At 44.5% G+C, this 15,075-nt stretch overlaps 1 protein-coding gene across 16 annotated transcripts in view; it reads right to left on the minus strand.

The window, feature by feature from the left end:
* Window positions 1-5,375, minus strand: part of RCAN3 (RCAN family member 3) — a 49,511-nt gene extending 44,136 nt beyond the window's left edge. For 13 of the 16 annotated variants that reach the window (XR_012031708.1, XR_012031709.1, XR_012031715.1 and 10 more), the window contains exon 1: window positions 4,547-4,705. The gene's annotated coding sequence lies outside the window, so the exon portion shown is untranslated. Of the gene's footprint in view, window positions 1-4,546; window positions 4,732-5,219 lie in introns of those variants that run through there. The other 3 variants (XM_072827790.1, XM_072827791.1, XM_072827785.1) reach the window with 3 other exon arrangements.
* Between the last annotated feature and the right edge of the window lie 9,700 nt (window positions 5,376-15,075).

Raw genomic sequence — 15,075 nt, forward strand, 5'->3', positions numbered from 1 at the left:
GGGAAGAGTCTGGAGAAAGTACATGACCCCAAGAGATTCTGATCTGCCTCTAGGTCTTCCTGCCTACACACACTGAAAGTCACTAATCTGTATGATTCGTATGTCCAGACTTAACAACTCTCTCTCCTGAGTTCCAGATTTCTATTTTCAGCTTTCTATTACACATACCTACCTGGGTGGCCCACAGGTACCACCATTATTATAAACTTTATACCTCAAATTAGATTATTGTGCTGGAAGTCTCCAATCTAGAAAGGGACCTGGTGGGGGGGGGGGGGTGGCAGTGGTGATGGTATCTCACTGGAGCTTTCATTGTAATCTCTTCAAGACCAAGTTGCCACTTTTGAGTTCATAGCTCTCAGAGCACTTTGTTCCCTTCTCTGTTATACACTTCTCTGATGACAAATCATGCCCAGCTACCAGACCACGAGTGCCTTTGAATCCTTAGTCCCTGGCACAGTTTCTGGCTCACAGTACATGCTTAATAGGTACTACTGAATGAAAGCAGATAGCACTGTGTTTACCCCACTGATATGCAGTGCAGACAAAGGAAAATTTAATTCCATGTGGGGTTAGAGACCATTTCCCCATGGATGTTATGGAGAGACTTAAGGATGAACAGAATTTCAGCAAAAAAATGATGCAGTGCATTCCAGGCAAAGCCAGCAGTTCATGGACAAAAGCAGGACAGATCAGTGTGCACAAAGATCTGATGTGGTCAGAGGGTACCGTATTGGGTGGGGTGGCACAAGACAAAGTTAGGTGGGCATGGGGCCAAGCTGCCTTGAAAGCCGATACAGAATCTTGATATAAAAACCAGTCAATATCAGCATGCCGCTGAAGGTTTTTAGGCAGGGAAACGATATAACCAACTCAATTTAACTTTCAATATCACTAAAAGTGGACTATCCTTTTACCTCTCAGAGGCATTAATATTTTTAATCTTGTCTCACTCCCAACACATTAAAAAGAGGTGAGAAAAATACTGTGCCTGGTATTTTGGAGGCTGGAAAGTTGGGGAGCTCTGAATGGCTAGATTTTAAAATATGAGAAAATCAAGCTATTTTTGGTAAGATTTTTTGTTTCAAGATCCTTCCTCCAACCCCTAAAAAGAAAAAAAAAAAAAAAATCAGAGCGCAGGAAACAATCCTTCACTTGCCTAAAAGAAAAAAATTCTTAGAATGTTACACCTTCATTTCCTGTTTTCTACCTTTACTTTGGGGTAAGTTTCTTTTGACATAATTTCAAACAGAAAAGTAAGAGTGGCACAAGGAATTCCCGTACACTCTTTACCCAGTGTTACCAATTAATTACATTTTTGCCCATTTTTTAAGTCATTCTATTTCTATGCATATACTTTTCCCCTGAACCATTGCAAGTAAGGTAAATGTGCGGTCTTTACCCAAATATTTCAGTGTGTAAGAACAAGATAATTTTCTTACATAATCTACAGAACAATTTTTAAAACCAGGAAACTTAACACTGATATGATATAATTCTGATACCTAAATAAGCATCTATATTCAAATTTTGTCAGTAACCCCAATAATGTCCTTATGGTTGTTTCCAGATTTTTTAGATTATTAAATAATTTGCCTTTGTCCCAAGAGATTTCAATAATCTTAATAGTACTGCTACATTTTCTTCACTTATATATCACTGTGTATTTGATACACTTTAAAAGAATGGATTTTAGGGTGCCTGGGTGGCTCATTCGTTAAGTGTCCAACTCTGGGATTTGGCTGGGGGCATGATCTCAGGATCATGAGATCGACTCCTGAACTGACCCACACTGTGCCTGGCGTGGAGCCTGCTTAACATTCTTTCCTTCCCTCTCTCTCTGCCCCATCTGCTCTTTCTCTGCCTCTCTAAAAAAGTAATAATAAAAATAATAATTTAAAAAATAAAACAATGGACTGATGAAATATCACAGCAACCACAAAGACTGTTTGAACAATCTTTAAGTATATCCCAGGAAGATTCAGGCTCCCTAATCAATTTCCTACATTTAAACTCTGACTCCCCTAGTACTCTATATTACGCAAATTATTTTGTTTCCCTTCCCCTCTCAATTATAAAATAGAATTACAAAATAATAACCCTTACCCAATAGGGATGTCAGAAAGATTAAATGCTAAGTGCTCAGAACAATGCTTTGCATATAGTTCTCAACAATTATTTTTACATAGGCACAATCTACGTCAATGCATTGTTGGGTTGAAGGGATGCCAGTAATAGCAGGACCATCACTGGAACAGATATTAAGACAATAAAATGAGAAAAGTACCTAATCAAATAAGCTAATTCCAAGCAACCAAAAGGCTGCAAAAATAAAATGAACACTTTGTATAATTTCAAGAAAACTGTTCAGTGGCAGATGGACCAATGAAACCAGCTCAGAGCAACCACTGGCAGTAGTAATATGGCTCCAGGAAGAACACATTCAAAGATTTAAAAACAGACAGCTAGCTGAAAAAATGCCACAGTGTCTTTTTTTGTGGGCTCGGTGGAATTTTATGTTGTAATTCAGTGCACACAGTAATAGAGTAATATCTTTCAAAAGATGGTTCTCTTGCTGAAGGCAAGCCAGGACATTTTTTTTGGATATAGCTTAAGTCAACATCACCAACAATTTCATAATTTTCTGGCATCATAAATGCAGTTAGATTTGAACAGAAAGAGATGACCAAAATCAACGAATGGAAATGACAATCTTAGTACATCTGTAAAGAAAATATCTTACAAGGTGACTCTGCTGGTACTTAACAAGTAGCTGAGTTTTTTCAAGACAAAGGAAAAAAGTCACAAAACTACATTCTTTCTATGCTGTTGGTATCAGAATTGTTGCCAACTCTGCCCCAGTCCAACTATTAGGAGACCAAGCTGCTCCGAAGTTTACTAACCCATGGAAATACCGGTTTAACAGAAAGGGGTGACCCAGTATCTTCCAGCTTCTGTAAGCTAAGGTCTGTGCTAATCAGGGTTTAGCATCATCTCAGGGCAACTGTAGCTGTGGCTGGCTTCTGGCAAATTGTTTCTTCATGGAAACATCAAATGAGTGGCAAACTCCAAGCAGCCTGACCATCTGCTCTACTACCAGCCTTGTGACAAGAGTAATCCGTCAAGGCAAAACGTCAGGCACATATGTGTATTTGACTTTGCATTGTAAGTTTTTGATCAGGAAAAGGTAAATTCCTCCTCCTCCAGGATCTTTAAAAAAATGATTTTTCAAAATAGTATGCTTCTCAACTTGGTAAACTTTTAAAATACATTTATTATTTTTTGATGTATTCAAAACGCTACTGAACAATACTGGAAACAAACAAGTACTCCCTTTCCAGTGCTACATGTAGTGCCCTGCTAAATAACCCTGGCTTTTTATTTGTTCTCTCACATATAAAATAAAGACATACTCACAAATGTCGTTGAACTACTAAATTCCTTTTAAATACTTTAAAATGAGAATTTAGACTAAATTTCTTTTTTCAAAGAAACCCCCAGAATCATCAATGTGGGGGCTCTGAATAGCTATCAGGTAAGTCTCAACTTCTAGTCCCTCCTCATTTACCACTAACAGGTAGACTTTTACAGCTTTTTAGTAGCTGTGGCCAAAAAGAAAAAAAAATGCAAAACTAAAGCAAGTGAAAATTAGATTTTTGTATTTTTTATGTTTCAGTGACCTATGCCCTCTTTTCACAGATAATGTAGAATTGGTACTATTATAATTATTGAGCTTCAGTGCTCCACCAGGAATAGTGGTATTTCTTGGTGTGTGAGAGAGAACAGAAACAACAACAAAAATCAACTGTGGGAACAAATGAAAACAACAGGTTTTAAACACCTATTGAAGTAGCGATAATAAAGACTGATACTATTTGTTTTGCTGTATATAATGCATTTTCCCCTCACTATAACCTCTACATTCTATGGGGAAAGTGGAGATCCACCACCTGACCTTCTTCACCTTCTGTGGATTTTTTTTTTTTGGGGGGGGGGCTAATTACCAAATGGTATTGCACTTTAGGGCTTGCTTCCCTTATATCCAGCCTAATGGGTTTCCAAATCACACTATTTTTCATGACGTTTTGCTTAAGTCTTTCAACCGACAAATCCTCTGGCACCATACAAAATGTGTTTTCATCTGTAACCTCTGATAGCCACATGTTTAAAAGCTTCACAAATGTTACAATTCAATAATGGGAAAAATCTTGTTTTCCCTAAAAGCACTAAAATCTCTTCCTACGCTAGGACAAAAAAAAAAAAAAAAAGGTTTGCTGAGGCAATAAAATAGAAAGCTGATGGCGTGGCTAAAGCCGCACAGTCCTCAAGCCTTTCACTGTCCCCTCCCTCAAAAGTCCTTAACACCAACCTAAAATCCCCGCCAAAAAAGTATACACATTTGTGCGATGCCCAAAAACCTATACCGAGTCTCCATGTTGTATTGTTATAATTAACTGAACTGAACCGGAGCTAATGAAACAGCCTGAGATTACTTCGGATCCTATGCAATCACAGCTACAACAATTAAGTCCGTTGCTTCCCTTACCAGCGCATCAGAGTCTTCCACGAAATGCAGAGAATTCCATGAAAAGTGCAAACAGACGTGGTGTGCTTGGTAATTTTCAATACGGGGGCGGAGAGGATTTCTGGCTTTGGGCACCACGCTAAAACATCCCCAGTTTGCAACAGAATCCCGGGTCTGACCCGCTGCCGGCCCTGGACTCCTAATCCCTGAAGGAGAGGATCGGATTTTGCACGGGAGGCTGCAGCGAAGCCGCCGCACACAGCAGAGCAGGCGGACGGCGGACAAGCCTCGCGAAGTTGGCGAGTCAAGCGGGGCCAGCCATGCCGCCCGCGGTCGGGGCGGGGCGGGGCTCGGGCTCGGACTCGGACTCGGGGCCGCCCGGGCCCACCGACCGAGCGGGCCGGGCCTGCGGGCGACTCCAGGAGTCCGACTGTTGCTGGCGGGCGGGAGCGGACAATTTCCCGGTTCTGCTTCCCAAGGCACCGCCCCGGAGCTGCCCGAGGGGACGCGGCGCGCCCCCGGGGCCGGACCCCGACGCGCAGCATCCCCAGGGTCTCGGGCACCCGCGGGCCGGGTCTCCCTCGCTCCCTCCCTCCCTCCCCGACCTTCCTCGCCCCCCGCCCCCCGCCCCAGGCGGCTGCACACCCCGCGGGGACCAGCCGCGCGCCGGCCCCACCCTGCCAAGCGGACTCACCTGCGCGCTCGGCCGCCGCAGGACGGAGGGAAGGCGGCAGGGGCGAGGCCCGGCCGGCCCGACCCGCCACGCGGGAGCCCGGGGCCGCGGGGGCCTGGGGACACAGCACAGTCCACGCCGCTCCGGCCGCCCGCAGCCTCCCCGCCACGCCCTCGACGCTCGCGGGAGCCGCAGCCTCGCCGTGGGGGCGCCAGCGGCGTCAGGGCCCCGCGCGGTCCGCGTCGCGCGCGCGTGCGCGCCCCCCCGCCCCCTCCCCGCCCCGCCCCCTCCCCCTCCCCCTCCCCCTCCTCCTCCCCCGGCGGAGCGCGCGCGCGCGGCGCAGGCGCAGGCGCCCCGAGGTCGGCGGCCGGCGGGGGCGCGCCAGGGCAGGAAGCGGCCCCGCCCCTCGCGCGCGCGGGCTTGGGGGCGGGGCGGGGTCCGGCGGCGCCCGCACGCGCACGCGCACTCGGCGGTGCCACGGGGGGTTTGCGGCTGGGTTTGCCGGTTCCCGCGCGGTGGGGGCGCTGGGGGCGCTGGGGGCGCCGGGGCTGCTGCGCTGCGGCGGCGCCTTGGGTTCCCGACGGCGGCACCTCTGGCGCCCTTTTCGGCTCCCACGGGAAGAGTTTGTCTCCTTCCCGCCCTAGCTCCGTGTGTGGGCCACGCGGGCAGTCAGAGGGAGTATTAGGGACGTGGACTGAGCGCCAGGTACGGTGGACGGCGCGCCGCGTGCCTGGCGAGCTTTACCTCGGGCCACCTCGCGGGGACCGGAGAACCGGATCCTATTAGCCGAGGAGAGGCGGCCAGAAGGGAGCTGAGCTGTAGGTAGCCTGGGGGTGCAGCTGCGCATCCCGGTGTCCTCCCCGCCGCCTCCCCCCCCCCCCCCCGTACATAGTAACATTATGTGCAATGCTAATAATATGTACGTTTTTAGTGCTTTGTTTTTCATTTGCAAAATCCTTCTCACGCACAGTCTTGCTTGGTGCTCTCAGAAGCCCCGGGGAGGCACTGGGACATAATTATGCTTATTTTACAAACAGAGCAAGCACCTAGGCTGTTCAATGAGTTGTCCAGAGTTACAATGGTAGGCCGAGGGCTTTCTTTGGCAGAAAGCATTATTATATTTTCTTTTACTCGTTAAAAAAAAGATTTTATACATTTATTCACAGAGACATAGGCAGAGGGAGAAGTGGGCGTCCCCCACCGTGAGCCCTACGCAGGGCTCGATCCTAACCGCCCCCCCATCCTGACCTGAGTCAAAGGCAGACACTCAACCACTGAGCCACCTGGGTGCCCCTATATCCTATATATATTTTTTTTCTTTTTTTTACAAGGCATCTAAGCCAAGCTTGGAAGTGACCCTGTGTCTCTTACCTTAGTTCATGGAGAGGGAAACAGAGGCAGAGACCAGGAAAGGAATTTGTCTTAAGGGTGTGCAACTGGAAGAAAATCAGTTTTGAGCACCCACCCCTAGTCCCCTCAGGGGCAATCAAAGCAAATTGAAGGTCAAAAATCAAGGAGGCTGTGTTGTCAGGCACACAACACCCTGGGGCATGGGAAGGAAGAAGGATCAGAGTGTCTGGAATACATCTAATGATTGTTAGATTTACCCTGAGGAAGCAGGGTTGGATTCTGATCCCAATCACACCAAAACTGAGCCTGCACCAGTAGGGAGATCACCCCTCCTGCTCCCAGCTCATTGCTCCTGTTGTTTCTGCTGCTTCCAACCCTGCTGCCTGCCCCCCCCCCCACTTTGACCTAATCAAGTTCTTCCCTTTTATTCATTTAATGAAATTTTACTGAGAGCCACTTTTTCATCAGAGTCACCTTAAGAACTGCAATAATTTTTCCTCTCTGGATGCCTCACCCTAGAAACTTGGTCAAAAAATTGAGTTTTTAGGCATTCTGTACTGCTAAGTAAGGATCCATGATGCCTGTTAACACTGAAATGGTTCTGAGAAGCCCTAATGTAAAAAGACCATGTAGCTCTGTGTAACCGTGAGTTCTCCTTGAGGTATTAGGCTGGGCCCTGGGCTGCTAGGGGTAGTGTCCACACAAATCTCCCCCTTCAGGAGCTCACTGGTAGGGGAGACAGATAAGCACTAATAGAACATTTGCAAAGTGCTGACAAAACAGAGCAAGAAGTGAGCAATTCTCCTGGGAAGATGGAGGGAAAGATTTGCAGATAAGACAGTATTTGAGTAGGAGTTTTCTAGGTGGAGAATATGGGAAAGGGCATTTCATAGTAACAACAGTGTATTTAGAGACATATAAGTATACCTTTGTGTTGATCTTTGGGGGTCAGTATTAAGTATTCAAGAAGGCTTTTTGTTTTGTTTTGTTGCACATAGTACACCCAGCTGGGCTAAGCAACAAAGGGAATTCATTGCTTCAGGTAACAAAAGGTATGGGCTCCAGGCCAACGGGATCTGGGGGCTTGTAACTATGACATCAGGACTTAGGTCCTCCCCGCCTTTTTAAAAGATTTCCTTTTTAAGTAATCTCTACAGCCAATGTGAGGCTGGAACTCACAACCCCAAGATCAAGAGTCTCATGCTCCACTGACTGAGCCAACCGGGCACCCCAGGATTCAGTCTTTATTCATCACTTCCTATTTTCCTTTGTGTTGATTTTTCATTCTCAGGCTGCCTTTCTCCATGAGATGGTGGAATGGCTGCTTACAACTTCAAATCACATCCTCACCAAAAGAAAGAGTTTCTTTTCCTTGCAGCTGTCAACAAAAGTCCTGGGACTGCCTCTTGTTCAGACTTGGGCTGCTGGGGCATTGGTAAATCACTCTCTTGAGAAGGGGCCTGGGATATTCCAACTGCCCAAGCCTGGGGCACATGCTCACCTCTGGAGCTGTGGTGGGGTGGGCTGGGCAACCCTCAAGTCTCACAGGCTAAGATTTGAGGAGAGGTGGCTTCCTGTGTGAGGGCATTTGCTGTGGGTCCCTTTAGTTGATTGACTCTCCTCCCTTTTCCTTCCTAACTTGTATCTCAGGAAGCTGACCCACATAGATTGCTTCAGTGGGTCCCTTCTCTCTGGCTTCCAGTTGAATTTTTGGTAAAAAAAAAAAAATTGAGTTTTTAGGGAAGACATTAGTAGGGGTCATCAGAGGGGTTAGAGGAAGATGAAGTAAGGGTGTTATTCCATAGGGCCCTTCCCTCCCAGGTTCCTGAGGGTTGGCTGCTTACATCTACTGAGGCTTCTGTCCAGTGTCCTACAGATCTCTCCTCTAATTACGATAAGATTCTCCTTCTCTTGGCCTAGAGGTGGTCATGGCCTCCCTCTGCTGGCAGCCTCAGGGTGCCATACCTCCTCCATTCCTTCTTGTTTCCCTCAACCCTGCCCACACACTTGTGAATAACCTTTACCAAATGCACCTCAGATTAACCTTTTCCTGGAACCCTGATGGTTACATTCACCAAAGGTAATTCAAATTTCTATTACCAAAAGAAAGGGAAATCAGTACAGACCAGACACCGGCAAGATGATAGCCGTACTGGTTTGGTAGAGCTATGGCAGTAATGCAGACCACGGATGATAGTGTCTTCAGTTATAGGGAAGCATGTGATGAAAAATAGTGTGATCTTAACTGTATTCTAAAGGCAAAGTTAACAAAATTTGCTGATGAATTGTATGTACATATGAACATTAGAGAGGAGTTGAGGATGGAAGCAGTTGGAAGACCTAGGTCTGGGGCCCGTGGTGAGCTCAGACCAGGTGCGGTGACTGGAGAGGAGGTGTGATGGGTAGTTGAAGTCATGGTCTCAGATGAGATGACCCAGAGAGACCAAGGGGAATAGAGCAAAGAAAGAGCAAAGGGAAGAAACCAGAACAACGTCAGGTCTTTACATGGTGGGCAGAAGGGTTGCCTCCTCGTAAACATCAGTTAGGCTGTGAGCAACTTGAGAACAAGAATGGAACCTTCCCCATCTTTCCTCTTTACCATTGTGTCCAGCAAGATGCTGGGCACACCTGTATAATAAATGGTTCTTATGAATGAACTTTACACAGTTTCACATTTCTAACTCTCCCTCCTTCTCCTGAGGTTTGAGTTATGGGCAGAGAAAAAAAGAGAAACTGATCCCTTGTGGCTCGATCCATTGAAAGCTGTGCCAAGGTTGATAAGCATTTTGCTGTCCTGGAAAACTTCAGGAGAACCTATCAGAGGATGCTATAGATCCTCAGAAGCTTATCTCCTGACGTCTAGGAGAATTTCCAGACAGGCAATCTTCGTTGCAGATTTTGTGGTTCTTATTTGATTAGATTAAAAAGTCAATACTTTGGGATCCCTGGGTGGTGCAGTGGTTTGGCGCCTGCCTTTGGCCCAGAGCACGATCCTGGAGACCCGGGATCGAATCCCACGTCGGGCTCCCGGTGCGTGGAGCCTGCTTCTCCCTCTGCCTGTGTCTCTGCCTCTCTCTCTCTCTCTGTGTGTGTGACTATCATAAATAAATAAAAATTAAAAAAAAAAGTCAATACTTTAAGGGTGGCCAGGTGGCTCAGTAGTTGAACACCTGCCTTTGGCTCAGGTCATGATCCTGGGGTCCAGGGATCGAGTCATGCATCGGGTAGGCTCCTAGCGAGGAGCCTGCTTTTCCTTCTGCCTACATCTCTGCCTCTCTCTCTCTGTGTCTCTTATGAATAAATAAATGCAATCCTTAAAAATAAATACAATTCAGTACTTTCAAAAAATACTATGATGGAAGTAGTAGAAGTAGTAAAATATCTCTTTCTTACACTCCTGCATTGCTGGTGGAAAAAAAGGATACAGCCATTTTTGGAAATTGTCTGCCAGTTTATCAATCTAAATGCACACCTACCCCATGATCCAGAAATTCCACTCCCAGTTATACACTCGAGAGAAATGTCAGCAGAGGTACACACACACGCTGATCTTAATATCTTTATCCATAATATCCTCAAACTGGAAATATTCCAAATATCTGTCAAAAGAAGAATGCAGAAGCTATGGCATATTCAAACAAGGGACTAGTGCACAGTCATAAAAAGGAATGAACTACTGATACACATACAACAAACATCTCAAAAAAAAAATGTCGAGCAAAAGAAACTGGACACCAAAGAGTCGTAGATGTGATTCCACTCATATGAAGTTCAAGAGGAGGTAAAACTAATCTCTGGTGATACTATCAGAATAGTGACTACCTCTGAGGGTGGGATTGAGTGGAAAGGGACACACGAGCACATTCGGGGCTAATGGGGATGTTCTTTCCACATTATACTTTCAACACATCTTTATTGAATGTCTGCTATTTGCCAGGCACTGTTCAGGGCATTGAGGATATAGCAGTGGACAGAACAGACCAAGGCCCTGCTTTTATACAGATCGACCTCAACTCTTTTCATTGGCTGCATGGCATCAATGCATTTTAAATGGAAAAAAAAAAAAAGTGGCCTGTCTTTATGGATAATGACAAGCCTGAGGGACTTTCTTCTCACTTGCTTAATTGCTGATGGGAAGGCAGCAAAATACAGTAGGAAGAGCCTGGGTTTTAGGGGGTCAGCTCCACCACTAACTAGTCGTGTGACCATTGAGCAAGCTCATTAAACCTACTGATTTTTCTCATGGGTTAACTGGCATCTATGATACCTGCTTTGCAAGGTTGTTTTATAAAGTTCCAGACACATTACAGATACTCAGTACACACTAGTTGGTTTATAATCAGTTTATAAATAAATTTTATTCAAAGCAGCAATATTTCGCCTCTCTTATAGCCATGTAAGTTTGGCCAATGAGATATAAGGCTTAATTTTGGCAAATGAGATATGAGCAAAAAGCAGCTGACTTAGCTGGTAGGGGTACCCTCTTGCCTTTCTACTGTTTCTCTTTCTTCTAGGCTGCAATGTGAATGTGATGGCTGGAGCTCCAGCAGCCATTTGGGATCAGGAGGTAACCCTGAAGATTGAATGCTGGGATGGTGGATTGAAAAGAGGAGGATCCTGAACCCCCTGTGATACTGAAGCCACCATGCTAGCTAGGCCTGGGTTGCCTATATCTAGACTGCCTTTACTTGGCAGGGAAATATTATTTTATTATTAGGTGTCTACTGCAGCCAAACCTAATCCCCACTGATATACCTGGTAAGTCATCCCACAATCTAGTCTGGTCACTGACATATCCTCAGATCCTATGGCAACATCTGGTTCTAATACATAATAAGTTCTCAATAAATGTGGAAGGGAGGAAGGGAGGGAGGAAAAAGAGCTGCTTCTGATTGTGAGAGTGTAATGAGAAAGGAAGAGGGCTGAAGATAGAAGCCTGCCTGCCAATTAAGCTCTGTCTCCTCTCCCTCCCACCTCTCAGGCTCATTAATGTGCATTTGAGTTTACTCGATATTTAAATTCCTAATCTGCTTCACACTCTAGATCTCCTATGATATTCGTCTCACAGATGGTACATTCTTCTGAAGAGCCTTAAATTAACCGGCTTCCCTCATAACATCCTCATCCGTCTCCCATTCCTGAAAAATCAGTCATGCCCCAACAAGAGAGTCGCAACATGATCCAGTAGCTCACTGGAGAAGAGGACCCTCTCACCAGCCCCATATTCAACATTGGCTGGGAGATGCGTCATGTAGATTTTGATATTTTTGATTTTCCCAGTATAAAAATTAGTCTTGCCCTGTATAGATAATTTGAAAACAAGGGATAAATAAGAAAATTAAAATCACTTACAATCTCATGGTCTAGAGATAGCCACTATTCGATATTTTGGTGTATTTCCTTCCAGTCTTTTTAGTAAGATTAGGAATATCATTGGAATCATTCAATTTGGATCTCCCATTTATTTTGCTTCACATAATATTGCAAGCATTTCCTTGTGTTTTCAAATACTATTTTGAAATGTGTTTTTTGATGGCTACCTAAGATTGCATTGTGTGTATTCCATTATTTATCTAAACGTTCATTGTTGGAATCAAGATTTCTTTAGAATGTTCTCTTCTATAATTAACTAAACAACAAATACTTTTTTTTATTTTTAAGATTTTATTTATTTATTCATGAGAGGCACAGAGAGAGAGAGAGAGAGAGAGACAGAGAGAGACAGAGACACAGGCAGAGGGAGAGAAGCAGGGCCCCTGCAAGGAGCCCAATGTGGGACTAGATCCCAGAGCCAAAGGCAAACACTCAACCACTGAGCCACCCAGGCATCCCCAAATACCTTTTTAAAAGATTTATTTGTTTGAGAGAGAGAGAGAGAGAGAGCGCACACACATGTGCGCATGCGTGAGGTGAGGAGGGGCAGAAGGGAAGGGAGAGAGACAAACACAAGCAGACACCCTACTGAATGCAGAGCCCGACAGGCCTTGATCCCAGCACCCTGAGATCATGACCTGAGCTGAAATTAAGAGTTGGCCCCTTGACCAACTGAGCCACCCAGGGCCCCAACAAACACCTTTGCATAGAAATATATTGTCACATTTATGATTGTTTTCTTAGCATAGATTCCCAGAAGAGTTTACCAGGCAAAGAGGCATGAACATTTTTAAAACTCTTCTTGGAAATTGACAAAATGCATTTCAGAAAATTATACAAATCATACATTCCCACATCCTCAATGTACATCTTACCACATCCTCAAGAGTATTAGGTATTATACTTGATCTTAAAAGCCTTTCCTGTTTGGTCAGCAGAACAACCCCATGACATCTTGATTACTGGAGAGGATGAACACTTTTTTCATGTGTAATTATGAGCTAGCAACATGGTATGCTTGATTGTAAGAACACCTTATGTACTGTAGACAGTAACCCTGTGGTTATCATGCTTTGTTGACATTTTTCGTTTTTTTAAAATTTTTTTTTAATTTTTATTTATTTATGATAGTCACACACACAGAGAGAGAGAGAGGCAGAAACATAGGCAGAGGGAGAAGCAGGCTCCACGCACCAGGAGCCCGATGTGGGATTCGATCCCGGGTCTCCAGGATCACGCCCAGGGCCAAAGGCAGGCGCTAAACTGTTGCGCCACCCAGGGATCCCTTTTTTTTTCTTTTTAAACATTTGTTCATTTGAGAGTGAAGGTGGGGGGAGGGGGCAGAGGGAGAGTCTCAAGCAGCCTGTGCGCTGAGTGGGGATCCTGACACGGGGGTCTATGTCACGACCCTGAGATCTCAACCTGAGCCGAAGCAAGAGTCAAATGCTAAACTTCCTGTGCCACCCAGGACCCCTGCTGGCCTTTTTCTTAGTTTGTGTTTTCCCTTTTGAATTTTTTCTTTCTCTTTCCTCCTGCTCCCCTGCTGCTGCTGCTGCTGCTGCTGCTGCTGCTTCTTTCCCCCTCCTCCTCCTCCTTTTTCTTTTTGGTATACTGACATTTCAAAATTTTTGTTTGAAGGTAAATGTATCTATATTTTACCCTCACAATTTCTTTCCTTGCTTCCCCTCTTGCAGACATCAATTAATAGTGACCTTCATTTTGGGGGATGATTTCTATTTTTTATATTTGCTGCTTTAGTTCAATTGAACTTTATTTTAGTATAAAAATATGAGGTAAGACTCTAACTTAAATTCTTTTCTGGGGGGGCACCTGGATGGCTCAGTGTTTGAGCATCTGCCTTTGGCTCAGGTCTTGGTCCCAGGGTCCTAGGACTGAGTCCCGCATCAGGCTCCCTGGAGGGAGCCTGCTTTTCCCTCTGCCTATGTCTCTGCTTCTCTCTCTGCGTTTCTTATGAATAAATATATAAAATCTTTTTTAAAAAAATTCCTTTTTTAATAGATTAAAAAAAAATCTATTAATCTCTACACCCAACGGGGACTTGAACTCACAACCCCAAGATCAAGAGTCACATGCTCTACCTACTGAAACAGCCAGGCACCCCTTAAATTCTTTTTTTAATGATTCTAACTTTAATTATTAAAGAATCCATTTAACCCACTACTTTGTATATATATAATTAAGTATATATAAAAAACACAGTACATATAAATTACTGGTTATTCCTTCCATTTCACTGACCTAACTGTTAATAGAAACTGTTCTGATCATTGTAATTTTATTATCTGGAAGGGAATGTCAGGGTATGGATATTTTCAAATACTTTTCAGAAAAGGTTTACCAATTTATCCTGCCTCCTTCCTGTCTCCCTCTTCCCACAACCCTCAAACTGCAGCAGTATACGAGAGAGAGCCAATCTCGGGGCTACAGGCATTTTACTTAAAAGTCTTAAAAAAACTGCAGGCTCACGTGCTTCCCTCTTCAAATACGTGGAAAGAACAATGGCACGTCCCTCCTAAGATGGTTTTGAGGCTCAAATGAACTATCTATTGAAAGCTCCTGGAAAATGATAAAATCTTAATAAAAATGGAGACAATCGATAACTATTACATTTTCATAAAGAGAAATATGTATTTTAAAAAGTGCGAATAATTTTGAGGATTTGTTACAGAAATATGTGTGTTCTGAAGCCTGGTTGCTGCATCGGGTTTCATCTTGCTGTGTTGCTCTGAATTACAAAGACTCAGTTCCATCTGCTTGCAGACCCAGAGGCTCCTGAATGAACTGCAAATCAGCTCAAGAGCTGTGGTGCCACGCCACACTGCAATCGAACTCCAATAAAAATATATACAAAAAAAAAAAAAGGGAGCTGCTCTTTAAATGTTTCCACCCTTGAATTTGTTAGATGGAGATACCATTTCCTGATTGACTTGAGCTGCAGATAGGTTGAAGAGAATAAAAGCTAGATGATCATAATAAGGAAGGAAGTAGTGGTGGGATGCACACAGAGCAAAGAAAAAAATGGAATATTAGAAATGGACAGCTGCATGGACAAGGAATTCAGATTATTTTAATTTTTCTTGACGATCAGTCAGAGTTTGATCAGGGAACAGAAATCACAACAGCGATTTGAACA

The sequence above is a fragment of the Canis lupus genome, chromosome 5 (genome assembly GCF_048164855.1).
Source record: "Canis lupus baileyi chromosome 5, mCanLup2.hap1, whole genome shotgun sequence".
NCBI classification, from domain to species: Eukaryota; Metazoa; Chordata; class Mammalia; order Carnivora; family Canidae; genus Canis; species Canis lupus.